Source organism: Gallus gallus, chromosome 12, assembly GCF_016699485.2.
Source record: "Gallus gallus isolate bGalGal1 chromosome 12, bGalGal1.mat.broiler.GRCg7b, whole genome shotgun sequence".
Classification (NCBI taxonomy): Eukaryota; Metazoa; Chordata; class Aves; order Galliformes; family Phasianidae; genus Gallus; species Gallus gallus.
In genome coordinates, this window is record NC_052543.1 from 6,538,765 (window position 1) to 6,556,074 (window position 17,310).

The 17,310-nt window shown below is 44.2% G+C and overlaps 1 protein-coding gene across 2 annotated transcripts in view; it reads right to left on the reverse strand.

Annotated features, from left to right (window-relative positions):
* Window positions 1-17,310, reverse strand: part of PHF2 (PHD finger protein 2) — an 81,904-nt gene that overhangs the window by 59,442 nt on the left and 5,152 nt on the right. The gene's annotated exons all lie outside the window — the stretch shown is intronic.

The window sequence follows — 17,310 nt, forward strand, 5'->3', positions numbered from 1 at the left end:
TGTTTGTTTCTGCAAGAACCAGTTGTGTCTCCTGCGTCAGCACAGATTTCTTTCCAAACGGGCTCAGCCTACTTGTTTACACACATTTGAATTTAGAGGGGTTTTTTTCCCCCATCAATATGCAAAAGTCATTTTCATAAAAATGATATTAACACCATTTGGATCTACGTTGCATTTGATAGGGACTGTTAAGGGAAGACTTGCTTCTACCTTCTACCTCAAACTACAGTTAGCACAACAGAGCTCAATCTCAGCTGCCAACTGGATGGAAGGCTGGGAACAGCAAATAGTACACAGATTTGTAGGGTCTTAAAGCTATCCTCTCCTTTCAGCACAGACCCCACATTTGTGACCTGCAAGCAACAGAAGCCCCAGAGCTTTGCAATGCAAGATGTAGAAATACATTTGGTACACAAGTTGAGCTCAAGGGAAAACAGCTCAGCTCGCAGGAATGACAGAGCAGAAAGGAGCACAGGAAGTCACGTGAGAAAACACTTCTGAGAGAGTACAAATGCTTGAAGTAGAGCACCGTGCCCTGGAATCCAAAGTGTTTCTTTTCTATACAGGGAAAAAAAAAACCAACCAGGCCTATTTCAAGGATGGGTCATTTCATGCAATCGCAGCCAGTTCAAATGAGAGTTAACCCATTTTTCTTTGCCCAAAAGGAAGCAGCAGCTTCCCAGTCTCTAACCAAATATCTAGCTTCAGTGGCTGTCATCAGGTTACTGCACAGAAAAGCCCGATGTTCACCTCGCAGGCACAATGCCTTCAAACCTGTGATGCTCCCACAAGAATTTTGCTTGTCACAGAAAGATCTTCCCTCCTCTATTTTGAGCCACATGCTCATTTGTCAGAGGCTCCCTGCCCTCTACAAGCCAGGTTGGCCCTCCACCAGTCTGACCCATCTGAGCCACCTACCGTTAAGCAATTCCTTCCCTCTTTGGGCTCAGCGCAGAACAACAGGTCAAATAAAGCTGAACACTGAAGTATGCTCAGCACTGACAAAACAACAAGCTCCAGTGTGTGGGATCTGGATAATAACTTCAGTTCTTCAGCAGAGTAACTTCTCATGCCAAGTTTCTCGATGGCTGAGATCTAAAAAGCCAAACAGGGAGAGTACTGGAGTTGTTGCCTCAGTAGAAATCCCCCTGCAATCGTTAGAAGCTTTATCTAAGTACAGAGTAGCTGCAAAGCCGAGTGCTGCTCCTGGGGCTCACTCTGGGTTTAAGCTCTCCGTTGTTTTAGTGGCTGTATATGAAAAAGCAGACTCACACACAAAATTGTCCTTTCCCTGCTCAGGCTTGCAGCTTGCTACCAGACTGGGAGGGCAACTTCCGGATAGCCACAAATCCCCTGTGTGCAGCACACACCTTCAAAACGTTTGTATGGCTTTCAGTGCTGGATTGGTCCAAGCAAGTCATTATTTACCAGCTGCATCTAATCCAGTGTTGAAGCGTTTTCCCTAATCAATCCTGAGTATCAGGTGCACTAATAAACAAAAAAATAGTAGCTGTGTATTCATTTTCACCTACAGGTTGGAAATCACAGGGCAAGATCTGCACAGAAAGGGAATTCAAGCACTGCAACAAGACAAGGCTCTGGAGCAAGTAGTGGAAGCAGCTCTTGGAGAAGTGTGGATTGAGAATTCAGTTTAAGAGCCTGAACTGCTCCTTCTCACAGCAGCATCAAGAACAGCTTTAGAGACCGATACCCTGTGCCAGTCCAGTCCTACAGTGGTATTTGCACGCTAATATTTCCAGTAACTGTGCTACCAAGCAAATGCAACACCCACATGTCAGCTCTTCAGTCAGACAGGGCACAGCTCTGTCACTCTGCATCCTGTCACAGCAATATTCAGGGTGGTTCTCGGGTTACCACAAACTATGATGCCACAGCAACAATAGCAGTTCAGCCACACTGTGCCCACAGTGGGCACATTGGAACTGTCCATGGGAAAAAAAATGCACATTTGCTTTACTGTACAACCAAAACTCAATGATATCCCACCACTTTCCTTGTGCGCAACCAGCCCTCCTGTGCAGCCAGGACAAGGGGATGGGGGCAGTCCACCAACAAAGCAGACAGTCCCTGTCCAAGAATGAGTACCACAATACCTGGCTTAGTGGGCAATATCGGTGGTAGGAGAACAGTTACATGAGATGATCCGAGAGGTCATTTCCAGCCTTAGCGATTCTATGATTCTAACACTTAACGCTTGGTTCAATGTGAAGTATTTAGTTACATGACTAAATTAAAGAACAATAGGAATCAATATCTTGTACCTTGAAACACTGCTGGTACCAAGAGCTCAGGACCTTTCTACCCCTCTCCACACAACAAACCTACTCACTTAGAAGCCCCACACAGCTGTGAATACATCTTCCAACCCACACCTAACAGCACCTGTGCTATTTACCATTGCCCCATGAAAAGCTGCAAGATGTAGCCCATACAAAATATAGTGCCAAAATGTTCTCACATCACAACCAAACACCCCAACCAACATAAACTGTTCTGTGCAAAGAAGCACTGCAATTGATCCTCTGCTTGTTTTCATTAATACATCACTTTCTGAATAAGTACAGGTCAAAAGCACTTTAGAAAACTGTTATTAACAAGTGGTTTTTGTTGCTCAGCAGAAACAAGCCAGCATTGTTGCACAAATGAAATATCACATATCTCAGACAAAAAAGGAAATCAATGAAACAAACGTTCCTAGATCACAGCAGTCTCAAATTACCGCACAGCCAAAATTTCTGCCAGCATCACATTGCTACTGCAATACTACAGACCCCAGAGAGGAGGTCTTTCACTTCTTAAAAAAGAAGAACGTTACTGCAAACACCACAAGTGTCCTGTCACCAGTGCAAAAATAGCCATGCAATATCTATCTGTAGCACTGGCCTACAATAAACTCACACCTGCAGCTTGGTAGAACCCTCAGCCATTTTCATTTTCTGACTTGCAGTTCAAAAGGAACAGTTCTCAGAGCAACACAGCTCCCTGTCACAGTGACAGTACTGCTATTACACCAGGCAACTTGCCTGCAATGGGGCTCAGCAGCCATAATGCGCTCCATTGCTGAAGATGCTTGTCCTGCTGGTCATTGGGTCAGCCATTATTTCTACCTTCAGCTGATACACAGCAACATCCGAGGAGATGCAGGTACCGGTCCTTGACAAGATGTGAGCAATAGCAGTGCCTGGGAGCTTTGTACTGCTACTCTGATGCACCTCAAAACCACCTGCTGGCTTTAGTAAGCAGCAGGAGAGGTTCCAGCTGACCAGCCCCACCTGCTGATTAGACACCAATGTGAATTTAAAGGGGAACTCCAGAGAGCTGAAAATGTTACTAGAAAAATTTACATTAAGAGATTTTTGAAATCTCTTAATTCCAAAACACTGATCTATAATGTAGTGCCATTTATAAAAGCAACGTACCTTTTCCAACCAAAGATGCTGGGACTGTAGACAGTAATTTTACATTCCTCTTTTTCTAGCAGTGAGCAACAGACCCGTTTTAGGCTGCTCCCTGCCCTCCCTCACACACCTCCATGTTGTCCGCCCTCTGTCATTCTCTGAGAGCCATTCTGCAGCCCTCACAGAAAACACTTCTCTGAGCACTTGCCTCATTTGAAACACGCATGGAAATACAGGAGGAAGGACAGGGAGGGACGTGTGTGTACAACTGCAAGCATGTGTGTGTATGGGCTTGCTCCCTGGGCACGGTTAAAAACTCTCCAAGCCTTCCTTTATGAAAAACTGCTACACTTATCTACGATTTTAACACTCATACATTTTCAAGAGCACAAAGCACTGCCTCAGGCTGATCCTTCTCACTCTTGTTTTCTTTCAGGGAATCATTTTCAGGTTTAGTGGAAAGAGAAGCATTCCGTGCTGCTTGAATCAATAAGATGAGAAGGAGTGGAGCTTTCTCCTAGTGCTAAAAGAGACTTCACGTCATTTCCCTGTGCACAGATAACAAGATTGGTTTGGATTTCAAACTGCGTAGACCACACCTGCATTTACATGCACTTTTACATTGAGAAATGTGGGGTTACAAATAATTGGTTTGAATTAGATGTTAAGCTTATCAAAACGTGGCCCACAGATTAAATGATACCTGACTACAAAACCCTGCGCACGAGTTGGAGGGCTCTTCTATAAAGAGAAACGCATGAGTAACTTTTACTGCTGAAGTTATGCTGGCGTTCAGCCTTCTGGATTTAATGCCTACATGAGAGTTCCATCAAGTCTCAGTCTTAGTACTTCAGTCGCTGGGGCTACATACGTGCATTAAAACAGAACAACTGGTGGCTGCCATTGCTGCTCTGCCCTCCGACTGAAGAAGATGCCCAGAAAATACTTCTTTTTGAAAATCAGAGCACCATTTGCACAAGGAACTGTGCACCAATACAGCTCCTCTTTGCCAACCACACCACCAAGTCAGCCTCCCTTTAAACGAATGGGCAACCGCTCATTTCTCCAGCAGCTGCTGTGCGCCGTAATTTGCGGAGCTCCATTGTTGCAGAGCCTGCCATGCCCATTCTAACCATCTACCTATCAAATCCAGAACCCAGTTATCTGCGCACCGCATGCAAAGCCTGTGGACTGAAAGAACACACTGGAGATGTGCGATAAACAAACATGACTAAACTACAGATAAATGCACACAAACATGCTACAAATAAACTAAACAGCAGCAAAGCCCCAGGCGACATCGCTGAGTTTGTACAACAACCGCTATACCAAAGTGTACATAAATAACATCTCTAGTACTGCTTGTGTTTGATTTGCTGTAATTGCATCTCCATTTGTATCATTTATTTTTAAATCCAAGGTAACAAATACAACTTGCATAAGCGTTATTATGCTAAGATCTCACTGAAACCACACAGCAACATTTTGTTGGTTTCTCATCTTCATTCAGACATACACTGCTGTATTCTTTCTCTCTCACACACAGTACTCCTGATAGTGCATTGACATTACTGTTTTTCATGCTCTATTTTGCATGGCAAATGATCTGAGCCAACTGCAATGCCCACATGGGAAAATCCAACAATGAACCAATGGCGTACCAAGGAGGGAAGAGGGAAAGGGAATGTTTTTCACTTTCCTATTTACGAAGGACCTATTATATTCAAGCTGTCAACAATGCTACTTAAGAATGTCATTTTGAATAAACTATTAACAGAAACCCCCAAATCACTCTTGACTATTTCTGTTGTTCAGTTGCAGAACCTGCTCTTGTATCTGAACTTCATTAGCTTTCAGCATTTCAAATACATTTTTTTTTCTGAAGATTCATATCCAATTTCAAATGATTTAATTACAGATTTATCACGTTTCACTTCCATTTCAAGATGGTAAATCGGCTTCATATGCACACGTGGACACCTGTGCTCACATGGACTCTCTGTACATCTTTCATGTACAGTTCCTTGCAGGTAAGGCAGACTCATCTCAAAAGTTATTAACTGGTACAGCAATATGAAACCATTCTGCCCACCCAGTGCTCTTCATTGTCTCATTGCTGACGACATCCACCATGGAGATGGTACATTTTCTCCTTTGGTATGGAGATAGGATAAATATCTCAGTATGATAGATACTATACGTGATAGAGAAAACAGAGCAAAACTGCACCATCAGAAAGAAAACATGGTAGTCATAATTGTTTATTCAGAGCTGTAAAATAGACAGGTTTCCTTAGTTCAGACATTACAACAAATCACTGGGCTGACATGGAACGTAGCGGTGCCCTTTATGTCCATATAATGAGTCACAAGGATTTACTCCACCTGATGAAATTCAGCCGTGAATGTACACACTTCATTGACTGACTGGTATGACTGGTGTCTTCTTGGTCTGCAAAGGTATTGATTTAACTTCTATTAAGTTGTATGACATAATAGGTTGGCGATGCTTTGATTTACAGAGAGAAACACGAGGCTCAGCGTAATGTGACAACAGGTGAAAGCAAAACAAGCTCTTTCCCAACAGCTGTATGTTCTATAAGTAGTAGAAAACAGGATTTTTCTCCCCTATAAGCATATGTAAAAGACATAAACAAATACAACACCGAAAACAAAACAAAACAAAAAACACCTAAAAAAAAGAACCTAACTAATGATGAATCTATTGGTGGTACTCAACTGACAGTAAATGTGGCATGCTATGGCAAAGCCAGTCAAATCTACACACACACTCAATAAGAACCACACTGAACCACAGGGCTGTGTCCTAGAGCCCCTTTTCTCCCTCCTGACTTCAACAGAATCTCTATTTATGGAAACAGGGCCCAGAGCACTGCTGTTGCATAAATTCCTCCTGTGCACTGCATTAATTTGTGTTTATCATTGTTTATCAGCAATTTTAGAGCACGTCTACTTAACATATTAGCATGTGTCCCAGTAAATTACTCATTACCGCTTTCAGAAGAGTAACTCATCCAAAGGCATTGCTTTGACAAAAACAGTCGCCTGTTAGGCACTGCAACGGCACAAGCTCTCAGGGATTCGATAAGCAACTCCTAGAGAATTAATTTGCTATAAATTATCCTTACATTGTACTTCGCAAAGCTGGTCTTTTCAGCTCTACGTTGGGCTGAAACCTCAGAGGCTGACTCGGCGCCACCCAGCATTGCTCCCCTGCCACTGAGGTGAGCCGCCGCTTACTCATGTGAGCAGCACTGCAGACGTGGCTGCAGCCATCAGGATTCCGATCTTCTGCTGGGAAAAAAGAGTTTCATGGCCATTTTACCCCAGGAGCACGTGCAGTGGGATTTACACAGCTGGTTGGCATGCAGCGGCCTCACCAAAAGTCAGAAGTGATTTCTGGTCTCGTAGCTATTCAGAAGCAAAGCAAGACCCGACACTTTCTAAAGTCACACATATCAAAGTCCAGCTGACATTTAAACAAACTGCCAAAGGAAGATGTTGTCTGTAAGGTAGTTTTGGCCAAAGTAAAGCATAAACCGAAGCAAACTAAAAGCAGCTGAAGATCAGGAGCTTCAGGGTTCTGGGCAAAACACTTGGCATACCAAGTTTGAATTTGTGGAAGGAAGAATTCATAAACAGTACCAGAACTTGATTTACCCAGGTGTTTTAACTGGAATAAGGGAGCAGCTGGATTTCTGGGGAACACACAGCAGCAGTCCCACCTGCCCATCACAGCCCACTGCTCCCACTCCTGCTGCTGCCTCTGCCACCACCTCCTTCGTTGGTTGGTTACCCCTGTGGGAAGACAGGCTTGGAAATGGCTGTTAGGTTGCATTACGTGTCACACTGGTCTTATTCTGGCAGCAGAACTACACACATTTAAGATGCCTGTCCTACTGCTTTCCTCATCTTTTATGTGGATTTGTGTTTTTGTGCCTTCTAACATTTCAAAGGTTATAAAGCATATCTGAAATCAAATTCAAGTGGTAGAATCCCAAGTAACCTGCCCCAAACCAATTTCCTCAAGTTTCATATGATTCCAGTAGATAATAAAGGAGATACTAATTTGTTTTCAGTAAGAAACACATCAGCCACCGGCAATTTTTAGTCTACTTTCAAATTACTCCAAGTGTGCTAAGGCCTGCTAACTTCACCTTTATGCAACTGATTTGTTCTAAACGAACAGGGGAACCCCTGGAGATCTCTTAATACTGCATTACATTGAGCTGCAGAGGAACAGGACAAGTAACAGGACCTGAGCTCTGCAGTAACACTCACTTTCATTAGTAACTGAATGATGGCCTTGAGTTTGCACTGTTGTACGTGCTGAGTTACGCTGCTGCAAATTGCTGTTTGCTTCAACTGATTCCGTGCCTGCAAATTGACATTTAGTGCACGCAATTTATGAAGCAGACTTCCAATTACCAAAGAACTGTAAAAAACAAAATGATGTTACATTTTGAGACATGGATTAAACGTCTCCATAAACACGCTGAATTGTTCATACACCTGCAGTCCTGGCTCCTTCTGTCTACAATACTACGCGTGTGATACAGAACTCCAGTTATTTCTCTGCTAAGCCTTAGGTGAAACATTGTTTTCATTCCCATAACTGTTCCTTAGCAAAATTAACACTCTGTTTAATGCTACGCTTTAAAATTACCTTTGAAAGTTATATTGCATGTACCAATATGCTACACTTACTGGAACTCAAATGCAGTAAGAGAAAGAACTGTTACCAGCGCCATCCATTTCCAAAGCTACTTAAGTTGTTCTAGGGGAAACAATACATTTTCTCTTTCTCTCCAGACAGTTTTTAGGTCATTTTACAAACTTAGCATGAAAGTGTTGATATTGTTTCCCAGCTTGTGGCTTAACAGCACAAAATGAGAGCTCCGCCTTGCTTCTCCTTGAAAGGGAGAACATTACCAAAGAGTGAAAGCTGCAGATGCATGCAGGCTGCCTTTCCCCTCGGATGTTCATTGCAGAACGGTTCTGCTGCACAGCAGCCTTCCTCTGTCTGCACACCCACCCTCGATAAAAGCACATCTAAGCACACATACGCTCGCTGAGCTTCATAGCGGTAAGCCATCTACCATGCCTACCTCCCTCAGTCGTACCAAAGTCACAGTACTGTGGGGAGTTTACTCACAGCAGTGACCCGAAAAGCTGCAGAATGCCAAGGTTTCAGCAAAGGCTCTGAGGAACACTCCAGCTTTTCGAGAGCCTTTGCAGAGCATTGACACATTTGTGAGTAGGAAATTCCCCATGAGTTAAATTCTGCTCTTCTGAGGATACGTTCTGCTCTCAGTAATCTCTGTGGGAACCAGCCATGGACATGTGTGCATATAACAGCCGCTCGTGCTTAAATTTCTCTATTTCTGTTCCCTTGAAGGCCTGTGGCACAAGCAGGAGGCAGGACGGGGCTGTTCTCCCATCAGCAGGCATTTTGCCACCGACTTCCGTGGGAACACAAACTGGCCAGTGCAGCTGAACCGTGCCTGATGTTGGCCGTGTTCTGCATTTCAAGTAAATGGTTCTGCTTTGGGAAGAGCTGCTTAGCTCCAAGAGTGCAACAGAACACAGAACTGAAAAAGAACAAAACGAAAGCAGCAGCAGACAGCTTCAGATCGCGACCGCCAGCAGTCAGATGGGCCCTGAAAGCACAACACCGCTAAATTCGGTGCGAGTGCTGTTCAGAAGCACTCCACAAACCAGGCTTGCTTGAATCTGCTTTTTGTTGTAACATGATTCAGCTCTCCATGAAAATGCAGGAAAAATGTACTCAGAACAGAGATTGTATCAGCTCTGTCATATCAGTGAAAACATTCCTGCTGTCACAGGAGCAGGTAATACACGTCTCCTCTTCCTCCTGCCTCCTGTTGGGCTTCTGCTCTTGGTGGAAGCAAGCAGAGACATTTCCCACATAACAGCGATAGGATGAGAGGGAATGGCCTCACGTTGTGCCTGGAGGGTCCAAGTTTGGGCATTAGGAAAAACTTCTCCAAAAGACTGGTCGGACACTGGAATGGGCTGCCCTTGGAGCTGCTGGAGTCATCGTCCCTGGAGGTGCTTAAGACCCGTGAAGATGTGGCACTGAAGGACATGGATCTGGAGCGGTCACAGGCACGGACTGATGGTTGGAATCAAGGATCTCAGTGGTCTTTCCATCCAGCATCTTTGATTACACACAATATGCTGAATTGGCATTTCCAGCTGTCCTTTGTTTTTAAGGCACACAGAAACAATTACAGTTACTGCTTATTACAGCCCTTTGAGTAACTTTCCAACAGCACTGAATTAATTTAATTTCAGCAACAGTAATACATTTTTTTAAATGGAAAGAATGTAGCAGTATTACAACAAGTGATATAAATTGTATATCAGAGTAAAGTAGTTGGAGAGTCAGGGAGCAGCTTGGTGGTTATCTCGCAGATTAGTTGTACGCACAGTGTAGCGGCTTTATTTATATCTCCAGGCTGCTCCTTCTGCTGCACTCCCTCTCCTTCCCTTTGCAGATCACAGCACTCCCACAGTGGGAGGCTGCTCCGTGCAATAGCAGCGAGGAGCTGGGCCAAGCAGCCACAGCCTGACCTCACAGAGCACTCCGGGGCACTTCCAGCACGGCACATGCAGCTCCTGCTCCCAGTGCTGTGAGCGGCTGAGGCACGTTAGGAGCTGCCCTAATTGGTGAATGGGACACACCAGTGATAAACTCAGTGTAAGATGGGGATATACACCACGTCCTCAAAGCTGTTCTGCACATGGCTTCTGCTGGATATCACAGCCACCCTAACGGCACCAATTTTCTTACCTACTCCCCAGATGGCATAGGGGACATTAAAAGTGAATCTGAAACAAGCATCTACCTATACCTACAGCACTCAACAAAGGCGGTGGACCACATTCAGCCCCAAAAGCAGAAAAGCATGATCACTGCACACCATCCGAGGATGAGCTCACATGCTTTTTTCTTGGTTACAGCGAGCCAGAGTAAAATCCAGCCGATAAGAAACCACTGAGCTACTTACGAAGTGAAAGCAGGTAATTTCTGCTGAGAAAAAGTGAAACTGAAAATGAAATTAAAATAATAATAATAATAATAATAAAAGACCCAGAGGAGTGATCAAACGACACTCCCCAACTTCTGGTAGCAGCATTCTATGAACTGCAAGCTGTAGATTTGTTGACACAAACAGCACGTGTACCAGGAGCTAAGTGCTCTGACACACACACACAGATCGCAGCGGTTCGTTACTCCTCTGCTGTGCCGTATCACTGCCAAGCTGCACAGCAAGCTCGGGATACATGCTCTGCCTTAAAGAAATGGTTTGCTTAAGATACTAAGTAGTGGGGGAAGGGCCCATGCAATTACAAGTTTGCCAGGCTTCCACCAGGGCACAATGTTACAAGGATCATCTATACACACTTGCCACAAGTCTGCCCGGCAGATGGAGAGCACTGCAGTAGTGACTGCACAGTTTGGGGTCAGAAGCAACCCAGCCAGCCCTAAGGATGGCATCCAGCAAACACAGACCACCACGCTTTTATCCCACCTTCCTAACAAACTCCTGGCCCTGTTCTGACCACACCTGCCAGGACAACCCTCATTCCCTTTCCCTTACAGATACGAGCCATTCATTTTCTTCACTTTGTCATTTTTACATTTTAAATGTTTACGAGGAGTACAAGGGATATTTTATCCAAAGAGTTCGAATCACTTGCTATGTTCTAATTACATGTTATTGCACCCTAAAGGTAAGATGGATCAGTGTTATTGCCAGTTTGCTATCAGTTTGTTACCAATAGACTCCATACCGCATGCATGAGACTTAATCCAAACCCCAGACAGGTCAGCTGGTGGGACAGAAACTCAGGAGGAAATGAGGAGCGAAGCCAGGAACAAAATCTTGCAGCCCCATCTCCATTTCCTCTGCCTTAATCTCCATGTTTAACCAGTGTGTCCGAAAATATCAATGTCTTCAAACTGCCAACATACTTAATGCACAGTTCCGACTCTCATAGCTTACACAGCAACTTAAATCCAGACCGTCTTTGTGCTCTGCAGTTCTACCAAGCAGAGATAGCAGTTCTACCCTGCAGCACATCAGTGCAGGGCACGGTGGGATGGTGGTGCCCCATCCATACAGACACCCGAGGTCAGGCTGCATGCTCTCTGAGCACTGATGGAGCCATGGGTGTTCCTGTTCAGTGCAGGAGAGTTGGACCAGATGGCCATTAGGGGTCCCTTCCAACTCTAATGGTACAGTGAAGTCATAGAGTCACAGAACGTTTCAGATGGAAGATGAACCGCATTGCAGTAATGGGTGAAAGTGCTGATGATGGAATGAACATCATATCAAATCACCTTACCGCACTCCAATGACTGCATGTGGTCAGAGCAGCAGCTGCCTGCTTAGCGCTGAGGACACCTCTTGCAGCAGGGCAGCTCCTCCAGCATGATGCTGGGTAATTGCTTCAATACGCACCCAAAGGGCAGCGTGTCATTACCTGAATCCTTGTTACCTGCTTTGTCAACACTGAGCCTCTCCCCCGCATAGTGCTCGGCTATTATTACTTAGTCCACAAGATCTTGTAGGCCTCATCTATAGCTACTATAGAAGGAATAGGTGCATTTCAATGAAAATATCCACGTCATTAGAATGCCCCGGATGCATTCAAGGCCAGGCTGGATGTGGCTCTGGGCAGCCCGGTCTGGTGGTTGGCAGCCCTGCCCTCAGCAGGGGAGTTGACACTAGACGGTCATTGTGGTCCTTTTCAACCCAGGCCATTCCATAATTCTATGATTAGTAATCCAGGATAGCTTTCATTAATAATAATAAAGTGAGAGTAAAATTACAGGAGGCCATAACTAACATCATAGGATGAAATGCAGTTGTGGATGTAAATACCAACAACCATCAGTACCTCTTCTGACACAGTTTATAGTATTCTAAGTACAACGTGAAGACAAAGTCGGTGCAGAAGGCACAGAACACCTGACCAAGAGATCCTGAAGAAGTTAAATACATTATTTCTCTTAATTCTTTGGAAACCCAGAGAATTGCTCTCCAAATGAAGCAAGTATTTCACAGGCATTTCACCTTCACAGTTCTGGTACGTCTACTATAGGGCTCAGAAATTATCATTCTCCTGTGGCACTGTCAGAGCACCCTGCTGGATTCTAAAGTTCTATCACAACGCTTTATTCTGCCTTCACTATTAGAATAGACTGACCAGAGAACGTGTATTCTCATACATAACAGTAACTCAGTTATGTAACCCCAACTAACACAATACTTTGCACATGAAACACGCAGACAACAGTTGTGAACTCACCACACTGCGGATGGTTTTAGCTTCTGAAAACTCAGAGCCCTCTGCTAACATTCATGACGTATTTCAAAAGGCAGAAAACAGGTTTCAGATCTGAATTGTTTAAAACAAATTATCAGTGAACTCCCATCTGGCTGCTCTACACATTTATTGCTCAGTGGAAGGTATGTGAAAACATTCAGCGGAGTGTGGACAAAAATCAGCTCTCTGCACAGAAGTAGCAAAGTAAGCATATTTCTTTCCTGGACTCTACAATAAATGCTCGACTACTTTCTCAGCCAAAGTCAGCAGAACAGATGTATCTTCTGATTGAAGAAGGATGGTGACTCTTAGCAGGAGGACATCAATGTGCTGATGGAAAAGTCTGACTGAGAAAGCGGGCTCAACACACAAAATAGCAAGATATACACAAGATATCACATGCAGAAACAGAAACTAAGCAAACAGATGGGAAATACTGTAATTTTTTTGTCAGAACTGAAACAATAAACCATTGAAACAGCCTGTTAAAGGATTTGTTGACTTTTCCTCAACTTTAGATGTGTGAGGTTGCTTGATAAGAATGTGTAAGAGTCCAGAACACCGTCTGGTAGCATTAACGTCTGTGAATCTATCAGGTCTTCTAAGAACAAGTCTAAGCATTTCAAGATCACCTCAGCTATCCAAGCAAGACAGGGGCAGGACAGAAGTCCTGCATTCCATTGTAGGAAACGACCTTGTGATCTTACTCAGATATTCTCCAACACTTTACGACTTTCTAATATTAAAGTTTATCTGAGAGGTCTTGTATCCAGTTCAGAAATCAGGCAAGTCTTCAGAGTGATCAATCCCTACTCAGCAACTAAAAGTAAAGTACAAGCATTACTGTTTCATACACAAAGAGTAGACATGAGTGAATGGAGATTGCTGAGAGATTGCCTTGTGGACTTCTTTTCTAGCTAGATTACACACAGTGAGAAAGCAGCATAAAGGTTCTTGGTTGTTCTTGAGCCTTGCTGCTTTTGATGGTGCTTCTGTGACTTACATTTCGGAAGTGACGATGGAAAAAGTACTCAACAGCCCTGCAAGTTTGCTGTTCTTCTCTCCATCACAAATGGCCAGAGTTGTGGCCCAGGAGACACTCCCATTGCACAGACCCAAGCCACACAACAGCAGAAGGCTGAACCCTTTCACTTCAGCCTCATGCCTGATCCATGGGCTCTGGGGAGATGCTCAATACAGGGGATTAAACATCGCTGCAGCTCTGGTTATTCAGATTGTATTCCTGAAAAACAACCTGGCTGCTTCACGTGTTCGCACGTTATTCTGTGCTCATCCAAGGAGGTAATGAAAAACACTTGCATTCATTGTTGTATCTGGATCGGAACGCTGAAGACTTTGATGTACCCATTGCTAGAAATTTACAATGAGACACCGTTCCACACCAAATTAGTACTAATAAAGATCTGAGCCGAAAGGGTAAATCATAACCACATGGCTCACATTTGATAAGTGTATTTTTATACACACGAACAATCACAAATACATACCATAATCACACATACTACATGTGCAAACGCTATGAAAGCCAAAGGCTTCATCCTGTTGTCCAAACAGTGCACAGTGCCATTGAGCCAGAAGGAACACAGAAAGATTATGAGTATTATTATTATTTTTAGTAATGATTATGTATTAACTAGATTAAAAAAAATAATAAAAATCACTATAATTTGCCTATATCACAGCCAGCCTTTCCAGGCCAGTGAATGGCATATGTAAGATAGGAACAACATTCCTGCCAGTTTTCACCTTTCTGCTGTTTACCATTGAGATGTTAACAGCAAAGAAAGGAGGCTGAAGAAGAAATCACAACTAATGATCCTTAGCTCAAATATCTCACTTTCTTCCCCACTCCTGTGCCAGATGAAAACTTAGAGGAAAAATGCTCTCCCTGAGAGCAAATGTACTGTATATACAGGAGGAAAATGAAATGGAATCCATAGGCAACTCATTAAAAACAAAAGGGCAAGTGTAACTGCAAGCGCTCTCAGAGATCAGATGAATAATGGAAAATACAAAATACAGAAGTGCTTTTCATATTTAAAATTCTGTGGTCCTTTTTCATGCTTAACTTTGTGCCTGACTTGATTGCTTACTAAAAGCAGTGGATAAAAGTGCTGGATGTGCTCTCGTTAGAGACCTGCACAGCTGTGCGACTGCGAGCATATGGAACTGAGAGTGAAAGCCTCTGTTCTCTGCTCAGGGCTGCGGGCCCACTGCTAAGCTGCAGCCTGAGCAGCAGCAGCAGGTGATCCCTCCCAGTGATCTGCCCTGGAGGCGGTGGGCAGAGCATCCTTCCTCTCTTCAGGCTCTGACACCATCCCCACCAGATGCCTGCAGAAGCTCAGCCAGAAGGGGGTTTCACTTCTCCATGACCACAAGGAAATTATCTCCTCGTGTGCTGGATGCACTCCCGGGCTGGAATTCCAGCTATGGAGAGCACAAGATAGCAGAACAGACTGCAAGAGTTCCTCACTTGACCAGATTGCATCCTCAATGAGCACAGACACCACCACCCATCTCTGTGATTTTCTGTCAGGAGTGGCTGAGCTATTTGGCCATTATGTGGAGGATAAACCTAAACTGCATCTCGTGTTATTATGACAATGCCATCACAAAGAGAGGTGCAGCAGCAATTGTGTTATAAATCCTATGTATTAATTAGAGGATCTGGAAAAAATCCTGAGTACATTTGCATCCTCAGATTGCACTGGACTAACAGCTTAGGAAGTCTTGTTTTAAAGCATAATACTCACTGATCTGTGGCTGGTGTCATTTCATGCCTACAGTATTTTTTTATATGTTTTGCAAGTATATATTTTTGCAAGTAAGAAGATACATAATTTACACAACATGGTAATTAAGCAGGTGATAACCTGAAAAAAAAAAAAAGGGAGAATCAGGGAATGAAAGAAATCTGCTAGAAACCTGACTATTGTCTGTATACTCTATCTGAAAGGTATTTGGATGCAATGAGCAGCAAGATCATGTCTCAAAATAGATGGTGCATGATGCCCTAAAATAGCTCGTGCACAGCCTTATTGTTTTCAAATAAAAACCTGGAAAGGAATTACTATTTATATCACTCGGAAAGTCTAGGAGTTTCTAATACACAGACACACACGGCTGTGCTCCCTGCTGCAGACTGAGCAGAGAAAATGGCTACTGTGAGAAATCCAGTTCACTCCAGAGTTTGCTCACTGTACCAGCCCAAAGCAAGCCCCCAGCAGCACACCTCTATCACATATCGCAGCTCTGCTTCATAAAACGTCCTGGGAAACCACTAGCTATTTTATATACAGAACTCATGACAAGCAGGACAACCAGCCCTAACAACCAGGAGGTCAGCGCCATGCAGATGACGAGTTTTGTTCACTGGAAGTATGCTGTAACAAGAATACAGTGTTACTCGTAGGGTTTTACATTTGCAGTGACAGAAGTGGAATGCTTGTAAGTGCTATGAAGTTTTGTTAATGAAGCTTTGAGCAGGAAGGTCCCTTGCTTGTGAAAGTGAAAGCACAGCCTGCAGCACAGCACGCTGCTCCGGCATGGGCACGAATCACAGCCCTCCCGCCAACGCTGAGGCCCAACAACATAATGCAAACCCACGAGGGCAGAGCGAAGCCAGCTTTGCACTGCTCCAGGCACCGAGTGTTTGCTCAGTCCTTGTGCAATCACACAGCTGTACAAACTGTACCCGGGCTGCAGCCTGTGCTCACTTTATTACAGGCTGCCGTACGCAGGACAACTAGCCAGGCTGTAAGAACGCCATTAGTTTTCGCTGTGGATATGCTATCAGAAGGGAACACCTCCTAGGCTAACCTTGCTTCCTGAATCTTACCCCTCTGAGCACAACAAGGAGCCACGTCGCTCTTCTGGAGCCTTCCTCCTGAGCCGCAGGGTCACTGCAGGCAGGCGGCCTGCAGGAGCACAGCCGGGCACCTGTAACTGCGGGCTGCTCGGGCACAAATCAGCAGCACCCAAATAACATAGGAGGCTGCGTTAGCTGGAAAAAGCGTATTGATTGGAAAGGGGAAAATATGCTATGGTAACATTAACAACAGTTGGGTCTAAAGAGGCCTATAATGCATCTGGAACGTATTTTCTCCTCGCCATTTTTTCTTCATACGTAGCTACACGGCCTCAATCACTTTTTCAAGATATTTTTATCCATTCCCTTCATTACAGAGCTATTTAGCAATAAGGAAAATGCGGCGGGTTGGTTAATCAAGCCTCTGTTTTCTTGCAGAACCGATCTTTTGTTGCCTGAGAAACGACATCGCTTTCACTTTCCTGCTAACAGCGCAGCACCTGCGGAGGGTGCAGTCCTGCTGCTGCTGGCCTGAGCTCAGCACGGCCCAGCCAAAGGCCTGTACTGCTGGGGAGCACTCATTCCTTTATATATATATATATATATATATATATATATATATATATATATATATACATACACACACACACACACATACTCATTTGGGCATGAGTTCAAAACT